The following is a 9,980-nucleotide window of genomic DNA, read 5'->3' as shown; positions in this document are numbered from 1 at the left end:
AAAAGGCCATGGCATGGGGGTCATGTAGCTCCTCATTGTAGCTAGTCCACTATCCACTAGTGAAAATACTTCATTCTAAGTATGAAAATCTTGAAGTCGAAGAGAAAAATTAGTGGAGATTGGCATTGAAAAACATTATCTTTTAATGAGGATACTATATTAGAACTATAGTAATTAAACTCTCTCTAAGAAAACCATAAATACTAAATGGAAAGTGAAACAAAATGACTTGGAATGGATTACCTCTCCAAGTTCTGATGGCATAACACCAACTTCGGCTAAACTCTCCAACTTTGGGTAAACTCGAGCAAGGGAGTCAACAAAAAAATGGCTTGAATAAGACTCTTTTTAAGAAGCAAAGTCTTTTCCCAGTTTTGGCTTAGCCTTCTTTAACACGTTCAAATCTTCTTAGTAAATCAGTCCATCTCTAGCCCAAGTTCTATGTCAATTACTAGGATATATTACCACACAAATTAAAAAGTCTATAGTTTAAAAGAATGTTAGGAAATCAAGAGATGAAGATATTTGCAGGCAATATGAGTCATCGTGTGTGAAAGAAACTTTGAAAGATGAGTATAGGAAAGTAGGAGAGATAAACCTAGCATAGTATGTTAACAGTTTCAATTTTTCATTGAACCTGAATGGATACAAATCGTCCTGAGCAGAATTCATGATCAATTTTTCTGGCTTAGAGACAAACCAGGAAAGATTACTAAGAAGGTTTTAGAATTAGTCACAAGCTTCAATGCATGAGGTGATGTATCTGCTCTAAGGATTACTAAGAAAGATTTGGTTACACAATTGACAAAATTGAAATGGGATTGAAGAGCTATGATAGTAGAAGATATCAAGCAGGAAGATGTTACGATAAAAGTTCATTTGCTAAATCAAAAGATAAGAGAGGTTTAGATCTAGATCATGGATTAAGATACAAAGATATAGAGATAGTGGAAAAATTGGAAGCCCCTATACACTTAGATTGTGACACCAAATGTGTTGTGACTGACCAACATTTAGATTTGAAACCCATTGTTGAGATTGTTCCTAATGAGAAGTAGAACACAAGTGATGTATGTGGAAATAGTTTTAAGATCTAGTGTAATGGCCACGATTCAAATGAATTGGCTATGATTAGGGAACAACTTGTTTAGATTGAAAATCAGTAATCCATCTTGTTGGATCTTATGAAGGTAACTTGCCAAAATCTTGATATTTTTAGGTCTACAAAATATCCCATTGTTTTGAATTGGAAGAGCTAAAGACATATGAGTTTATAGCCAATATCATAACAAACTTATTAGTTAGAATTCTTTCAAGAATAGCTATCAGGTATTGCTCTTGAGATGCCCTTTAGTTGACATTTTTTAGAAATAAATACCATGCAGTCTAATTGTGTGCAATCTATTTCTTTTTTATGTTTTTTAATAATGATCTATTCATCTCTATTACAAATCATATATTCAGCAAAATGCAAAGTGCAAGGTTCTATCATTTATATTCAATTTTCTCATTTCAGATTCTAGCCATTTTTTATGGAGTCCAATGTCAGAGCTTCTAATTTGTCATAAGTGTTTCTGGTCACTATTACTAGTTTAACTACTTGTTCAATTATTTTTTAATGACAACAATCCTATTATCTTCTCATCCATCTTAGTAAAAGGCTAAAAGCTCTTATGATAAATTTCAAAGTTAGTCAGGTGCTTGTAATTTTTATTGCCACAGAATCATTCCCAAGCCCAACATAGTAAAAATGTTCCTTTTGTTTCTCAAGGATTTGGAAAGCTTACAATACAAATCCATGGGTAAGGCTCAAAATTCTTTGACAGATGTTACAAAATTCAAAGGATCACTAAGATATTAGTGCAGGTGCATGGAAAGTCAAAGTGAATTAAGAATATTTGCAACATATAGGGAATATGAGCAATTTTATGTTAACTCCTGAAGAGACAAAGATGATTTATAGAAGAAGGCTACCCTAGTTTTTTATTAAGGAAAATAGGCTTTAAAAGGGCCCTAAAACCCCATACATAGATAAAAACAAAGTCAACAGTTTAAATAGAAAAGGCCACCAAGTGCCTGAAAGTAAAACAACTACTCCCTAAAACAAATAAGCAGCAAAAAGCCAGGGGAGAGTGCCAAAAACTAGGACAGGTTGCCAAAGGCTAGGGCAGATCAAATGATGTCTCTGAGCATCTCTACTACATTGATCTCAAGCTCAAACAACTTGCCCATCTCCTTCTTCATTTCCAGAGTCTCCTGCTCAGAGGCCATGGTGTCTTTCTTTCTGGTGCTGGACCTGGTTCTTTTCTAAGCACCTACCTCCAGGGGCTTGTCTTTCTATCTAATACCCTATTCCTACTCCTTGTCGCTTTGATCCTCACCTAAGTTGATGAACCTCTTTATGCTCTCATACCAAATTTTAAAGTATCTGGTACTTCTTGAAAAAAAAAATCTAGAAACTATCTGAATTTTAAAGTGCCAACAACTATTTCGATTATGTTAGTTCTTTAGACTTCTTGATAACTCTGGTTGGTAAACTTAATTTTTGCCTCTAGGATTGAACCATGTAGATTTTGAGTCAAATCCACTGACTCATGTTTTATGAGTCCTGGTTCACAAGAACCCATCTCTCATGAAAATGAAATGAACATTGCACTCACTGCATCTAGGTGAGAAATCATGATGAAGAGGCCATTGTTTAATCTTAGCATCCATGTTTCTTCAAGCTTAATATTTTTGTTGTTTTGTGTTGAGAAATCATGATGAAGAGATGTCTTAAGCAAGAACTAATACACATGTTCCCATGTGAGTACTTTGTTTGTGCCTGTAAATGGTAATCATGATGCTTGTAAGTTATAGTTTCCCCAAAATGTCTTTGTCAGCAAGCTTTTATATGTTCCTTAGTAATGTGCTGAAGCCTAAAGATATTATATTTATATGGGCTCTTGTATTTTAAGCAGAAGTTGGCCTGATAGATGATGTTCATTTAATAGCGGCTACTAATGAGTGTTCAAGTGTTGCTCTGATTATTTTTACTCTCTGCTTTTCTCTAGGCATTTTTAAAGCAGTATGTTTATCCTTTTATTAGATAATTTTATACAAACTATAATGGATGGTAGGACTAAGCATAAGTTGTATTCATTATTGATCTGGTTTAGGTGGAATTTAAAACTTTCTAGGGGTACTGTGAAGTATAGACACAGATGATAGATCAAAAATTAACTGAGCATAAAGTTTGAAATGTGCTTAGCACTTTCATTGTTTGTAGTTTCTTGCATTTTGTTTCCAGATAGTTAGAAACTTAAATTTTATTTTCAATTGGTGTGCTTTCAAATGTTTATGGGAAGCTCATAAGATGGGTTGCATTCTCTAGAAAAAAGGGTACATGGTTTAGAAAGAACTGTAGATGAAATGGCTCAGGATCTTTCTTTATCAACTAGTAGGATCGCTAGAGTTGAAGATGGAAGGGATACTTGTTGTAAATTCCATGGTTCTATGCTTTTAAGCTCCAAATTTTGGAAGGAAAATGAAGGCAAATACCCACCTGCACAACTTACCACATCTAAGGGGTCATCAATGACTAGATTTGGAAGAGGTGCATCATATGGAGCTAAAATGGGGACCGATATATGGGATAGGAAGTTCAAAGGCTTACGGGGTGGTTTTATGGTGAATCCCTTGATAAATTTCTAGAGGACGTCAAAGAGGATGACCACTGAGTTTATTTCAAATGAAACTCAGAGGTCTATATTGGAAAATTTGGAAGGAAATCAAATATTTACCAAAGCATGGGACATAAAAAGGTCTAATGAGGGTGCCTCAATAAGGAGCACATTGCAAATATCAAAAGATGAAGCTATTTCTTTCTTTGGTATGTAGGTTGCAAGAAAGGATGCAAAAATAGAGGTACATGATTCTATGAAAGAAAATTCATGGCCAACAACTACTAAGAATTTATTGAATAGCAAGATAGGTTAGGGAAGTGACAATTTTTGGAGTGTTTGGACATGGTCAGTTGAATTCCTATGAAAGGGGATGTGGAGTCAGCATTTGGCAAGGTCCTTTGCATTGGGGATTATCTCTTGTTGATTAAGCTTATGAATTGGACTAGTCCTATGCTAGAACATTTGTCTAAAGGAACCATTTTGGAAATGATGCAAGCTCTTAAACATTTCTTGTTGAAGCAAAAATTATTGGGTTCAGTAATCCCCTGGATTCAACAGGTTATTTATCCAATGAACTTGTACTAATAAGATGTGTATTCTTTTGTTTTGGTATAATGATAATTATAGTTTATTTCTTCAGCGAAAGGTTATGATTTTTTGTTAATTCTAAAGATTATATCAGTGTAGTCCCTTAAAACAATTACTATGACTACATCATTTACATGTAATCCCCCATCTCTTTGTTATCAAGAAATTGTAAGAGGTCTTTTTAAATATTATATCCCTCAACATTTGCATGATTGTCATAGAGATTGATCCAAATCAATGGTGGATTTCACTAATTTTTGTTTCAAATCTAGGATATCTTCTATGCCCAACATTTAATTTTCTTTTCTCCAAATTTCTGCACAAGTATCCAAACCAAAGCACTATTTTGAAAGAAAGAACCAATATAAGTTTCTTATATTATTTCATTTATATTACATTTTTTCTTGATGCTCAAGTTGTTGACTTGATCACGAGAAATGGCTTAGATTATTTGGGCCTTTCTCCTGATGTAAAGAAAGACATATTATTAGCCTTACAAGAGGCTTCATCAAAGAATTTTTCTAATTCTTCAAATAGAAACTTCATTGCTTAGAGTGCATCCAAGTTGTCTGTTCTTTAGATGGTGAGCTCATTGAAAGGCAGGTAATCAGTAGAGTAGAAAATATTTTTCGTGTCATCACTGCTCTTTCTTTCGATGGAGATTGAAAAAAAATGAGTCGAGAGCTTCTCTATGTTATCTTCTTTAGGCATGCAAATGTCCCAATTGAGCACTCACTTTCACCAAAGAGTATTTTGTTCCTTTGTCATAGACACCAATCCCATAGTCTTGTCAGACTCTCAACATTGTATTCTATTGATAGAACTTGATATTTAAAACAAGTTATATTTCTTTCCAAACCCTATAATTTATTAGAAAGGTTACATTTATGAATAGTACATCTGCAAGGAAGAGTGTCAATATTGAACATAAGACCAACATCAAACAATGGTCGGCGTTGAGAGTAGCCAACTAATTTAGTGACTGTATATTCACCATTTAAACCTATTTATGATTTCAATTGCTATAAGTAAAATGAATCTCATTGTTATGCCAATGTTGCAACTTGCCTTTCAGAATTATCACAAACATCAAACTTAAATAAAAAGAATCAGTGAACACGCAGTCAATTTAGGATTGGCAACATTTTAATCCAAATCTATTCCACTATCAATACTCAAGAAAAGTCTAGTTAACATTGTTAGTCTATTTGACATAATGTTTTACTATTATTATTTATGACTAGTTCAAACCTTTGAATCATTAATAAAGATGAGTATCAAGATACACCTTGACCAAACACCATGCAACACTTCATTAACAAATAATGCCATGCAAACAACTTGACAAGAAAGCTTTGAACAAAGATATTTCACATTTATCACCTCAAGGTCAGCAACAAAGCTCCAAGATAGAACTAAAGCTTGACTTGATGTCAAATCTCAAGCCTTTACGCAATTCATGTGCAGGATTTCTATAAATAATTGAGACACCAAAAATACTTGCTAATGAAATGCATTGATCCAAATACCTAGTCAATGGTCATATGCATGCAAGAATAAAAGATTCATTTGATTAGTTGGAGGACATATGACCCAACGTATAGCTATGTAGTAAACTATACATTTGGCAAACACTAAAAATTGAAGTTTCTATATTGGGCATTCACAATAAGCATAGAATAACTCCCCCTCACAATATATACATGATTCTTCACAAAGCACTAGAGAAAATTGTTTAAAAGAAAACATAAGATAATATTACTAGTCACCATTGTATAGAGCCTGGATTTAGAACTTCCCTCTATTCACAGAGTTCTTGGATGGTTAGGACTAGTTTCTCGAACCAAATGTTCCCAACGCACTTAAAAAAACTCGTGAATATAAGAAAATTTATTCTCCCACACCATGTCAAGTCATGTTGGCCCACTTGGCTAAAAATATATAGAGCGACCGACAGGCTTTTGGAGGACCATGAAAGCATAGAACAATTCAAGTAAATCCCAGCTCCAAAAAGCCCAAGCACTGACTAAGGATTCAAGTGTAGGATATCATCATATGATATCCTTACACAGAAGAAAACAATGCAGAAGAAAACCCTTACACAGCTCCAACTCCTTCGCGCACTCCATCAAAAATTGAAAAAAAAAAAATCATTTTGATGTTAAGCCCATGTTGGTCGAAATTTTGACCACAACGGGCTTAGAATTTAAAAAAATGAAAATTTTCCTTCTACAATCTAACCAACCTAAAAAAAATTAATTGATGGTCAAAAATTCTTGGTAGAAAATTGAGGTCAAATGTAGCAGTGTATGATGGGTTTGAATTTATTGTTTGTTATTGCTTTCCAGTGTTCTTGTGTGAAGCTAAGGTGAATGTTATGACATATTTGACTTAACCTTTTTGAGTCTTTGATCAGTATTTTTGGGATGCTTTCTAGTTGCTCATAGAGAATTGATGTGTTATTGTGAATTATCTTTTGATGCTTTCTAGTCACTTGTATAGGGATGAGGTGAAATTTGTGATTCTTCAACTTATACTTTTATGAGCCTAGGATAGGTTATCTATATGTAATGTCAGGAAGTGGCTTGCAATGGAGGCCAGAGCCCAAAGTGGCTACTAGGGTAACCCATTGTAAGTTGTTTAATAAATGAAAAAAATACACTAAATGGAAATAAAATGAACCTAATAAGAGTCTTTCTATGTTCTCACCCATGCCTTTAGTGCTAGTATAGACTAGGATGGGAGTAGAGAGAATGCTTGGTTGCAAGCATGCATCATTAGTATGCCTTGTCAATACAAAAGGATACTAGTGCCACATAGAGTCACTAGGGGGTCGAGGTCAAGTTAGACTGCCAGGGTCTAGCACTAATTTGTGCAATGACACTTGCCCACTTACATAGTATATTCCCTACGTGTCTTTTTGTGCCTCTAGTTATAAATGTAGATGAATCTTGGAACCTTTGAGTTAGATTACTTTTAGGGTTTCCTGGACTTAGAGATTACTTTTGATTTTGGTATTGATGTCCTATTTGGGACCTGAGACTATCTTCATAGCATGGTGGGAGCAATTTTTTTTGGGTTACCACACTATCGAGTGGTAGTGCTTTTTACTCTTACCATTGAGATCTGTTTGTTGATGTTGTGGCTAGAGTTCTTTATCTACATTTCCTTTCATTCTATTCGTGCATATTATGATGGATGGTTATATCATTATGATGGATGGTTATATCTTTATGGTGGATGACCTTTACTTATTGTATTGTACTTTGTTTCATGGATCCAAAAGGGATGATCTAATCTATTTTTATAAATGTATATTCTTTTAGCCTTTCATACCCTGTGACATGTATAGTGGATGATTGAGCATTCTGAATTTTATTGTCAAGTGGCATTCAAGACAAATGTATATTATTTAAATGGACTTGGACTAATAATTATTCATTCATGTGGATCTGGTATTTTTTAGAATTAGTATTAATTAAATTTAAATGTGGTTCAACATCTTGGGATCCTTAAGGAATGTAATTTGTTATGTTTTCTTCTGTATGATTGTATGTTATTGCTTCCGCTACTTCATGTTTGACGTGTGTGTTATTCTTTCTTTTAATTTTTTTTTGGCAAACATAGTTAAAATTTAGGTTAATTATTTTGGATCCCTTGGTGGGGCATTACATCTGCTATCAGAGCCCGAGTTCTACATTGGGAGCTCTAGGCATATTGGAATGCCACTAGTTGTTAACTAGTTGAATTAAAATGAAACTTAAATTGTTATCTATTTCAAAACTAAAACTTGAACTAGTTGAATGAAAATAGAACTTGAACTTTTAGTTGTATACTTTCAAACTTGAACACTTATACTTCAAAACTAAAATATACTTAAACCTAAAAATAGGCAAAACAAAAAATTGAACTTATACTATTTTCAAAACATGTGTCTTAATGTATCCCTTACAATAGTATGTTTTATGGTTATTATAGCATCTTGTTATCTTGACTATTATTGTTGTAGTGTTCTTAGTGGAGTCATATCCTCCTACAGGGGGAAAGGGTCCAATGGGACCCGCACAATGAGTTTTTTAAGTTTTCCATTGTTTATCAGCTTCTAAAAGTAAGCCTAAGTCTAGGGGGGTGGATGTAGTGTCTACCCCTAGTTTACATTTTTTTATCATTGCCAAACTCTTTTAGGCCAGTTTATGCTTGATGATTAGTGTAGACACCTAAATCCTTCAGAAAATAAAGTATTTTTATTTTTTGAAAAAGTTCTTGATGACATCATCATTAATTAATTAATTAATTAATTTATTTATTTATTTATTTTTATTTCATTAAATCCCTTTATCTTAATTAAAAATATTTAATTAAGGAATCCCTCTCAAAAATGTTTAAATATTATTTAAACATTATTTCCTTATTTATTAATTATTTAATTAATAAATTGACCAAAAATCCCAAAAAAAATAATTTATTTATTTTTTTCCCAAAACTTGGCCAATTTCCTTAAGACCACTAACCTCTTCCAAAATCTTCTAATCCTTCTTTAATTTTGATTAAAGGCTAATCCCATCATTTCCTTACCCTAATCCCAACTCAAAATATTTAATTAAGATTAAATATTAATCCTCATGTTTATTAAAAATATTTTAATAAATATCTCCTCAACCCAAACCCTTGAAATAAATAAAACTTTATTTATTTCCTAAAAACTTTATTTATCCTCATCCTAGGAAGTTCTAGACTCTTCTAGAAAGTCTTCATCCTCATCCAAAGTCTAGACTCTTCTAGAAGATGTCAATCCTTATCTTTGACCCTAATCCTAATCCCCTCCTAACCTTGTCACATTCCCTAAACATGGGTTAAGACTTACTAACCCAAGCCAAAGTTAACAAATATCTCCTCCTTCACCCACCCTCATTAAATGCCATCCACTTGCCTATCCCTAAGCTAATCCTAAACCATCCTAATCCATCCTCTAATCATTTGCACAATCCTAAGCAAGCTTAAAACCTTCCTAATCAAGCCCAAGTCAAAATTCTTCTCATCTCCCTCAAAATATCCCAACCATAAAACTTTATGAAGCCCACTAGGCCATAAATGACTCTTCCAAAGCCTTTTCATTGCTCTTACAAGCCATTATGAGGGTCTTTATGAAGATTTTATCCCTTGAGCCTCCTTTGTTGACTCATCCTTCCCCTTTCCTCCATCCTCTCACCTTGTGACATGTGTCACTCCCTGATTGGCTGTAAGGAAGCATAATCCATGTGCTCTCCTCTCATGCAATCTGAGCCTTCCATAAGCTTTTTCCCATCCTTGCATCCTAGCCCTTGATCCCTCAAGCCCTTTGCCTATTTAAGGAATCCTCTCCCAACCCATTTTAACACAATCCATGAAGTAAAGTCATAATGCCATTTTAAGAAGCTATTTTACATCAAAACCATACACTCACACCCAAATTCCAACTTCATTTGAAGCCTTTTTTGAAGCATAAGCTTGAGCATATATCCTATCTATTTAGACAAAGCCACTCAACAAGAGAGCTTCTCATTGAGAGAGCCCATTAATGGCTCATATTCTCAATTGAGAGTTCATCTTAGTCTATCTTGAAGTTTATGAATTTTGTTTAGTTTGTAGAAGCTTTATTTAAATTTGGTTTCTATTAGCATACTAACATTGCTCATATACATTTTGGCACGCCCGGTGGGACCCCGCTTGGGTCATCTTAATTAGCTT

At 33.8% G+C, this 9,980-nt stretch overlaps 1 pseudogene; it reads left to right on the top strand.

Moving 5' to 3' along the window:
- The first annotated feature begins 815 nt into the window (after positions 1-815).
- Positions 816-4,860, top strand: LOC149561669 (microtubule-associated protein TORTIFOLIA1-like; annotated as a pseudogene).
- The last annotated feature ends 5,120 nt before the right edge of the window (positions 4,861-9,980 follow it).

Source organism: Cupressus sempervirens, chromosome 4, assembly GCF_028749045.1.
Source record: "Cupressus sempervirens isolate cs-2001-9-10 chromosome 4, ASM2874904v1, whole genome shotgun sequence".
Taxonomy (NCBI): Eukaryota; Viridiplantae; Streptophyta; class Pinopsida; order Cupressales; family Cupressaceae; genus Cupressus; species Cupressus sempervirens.
This window is presented reverse-complemented; position numbering and strand designations above follow the sequence as displayed.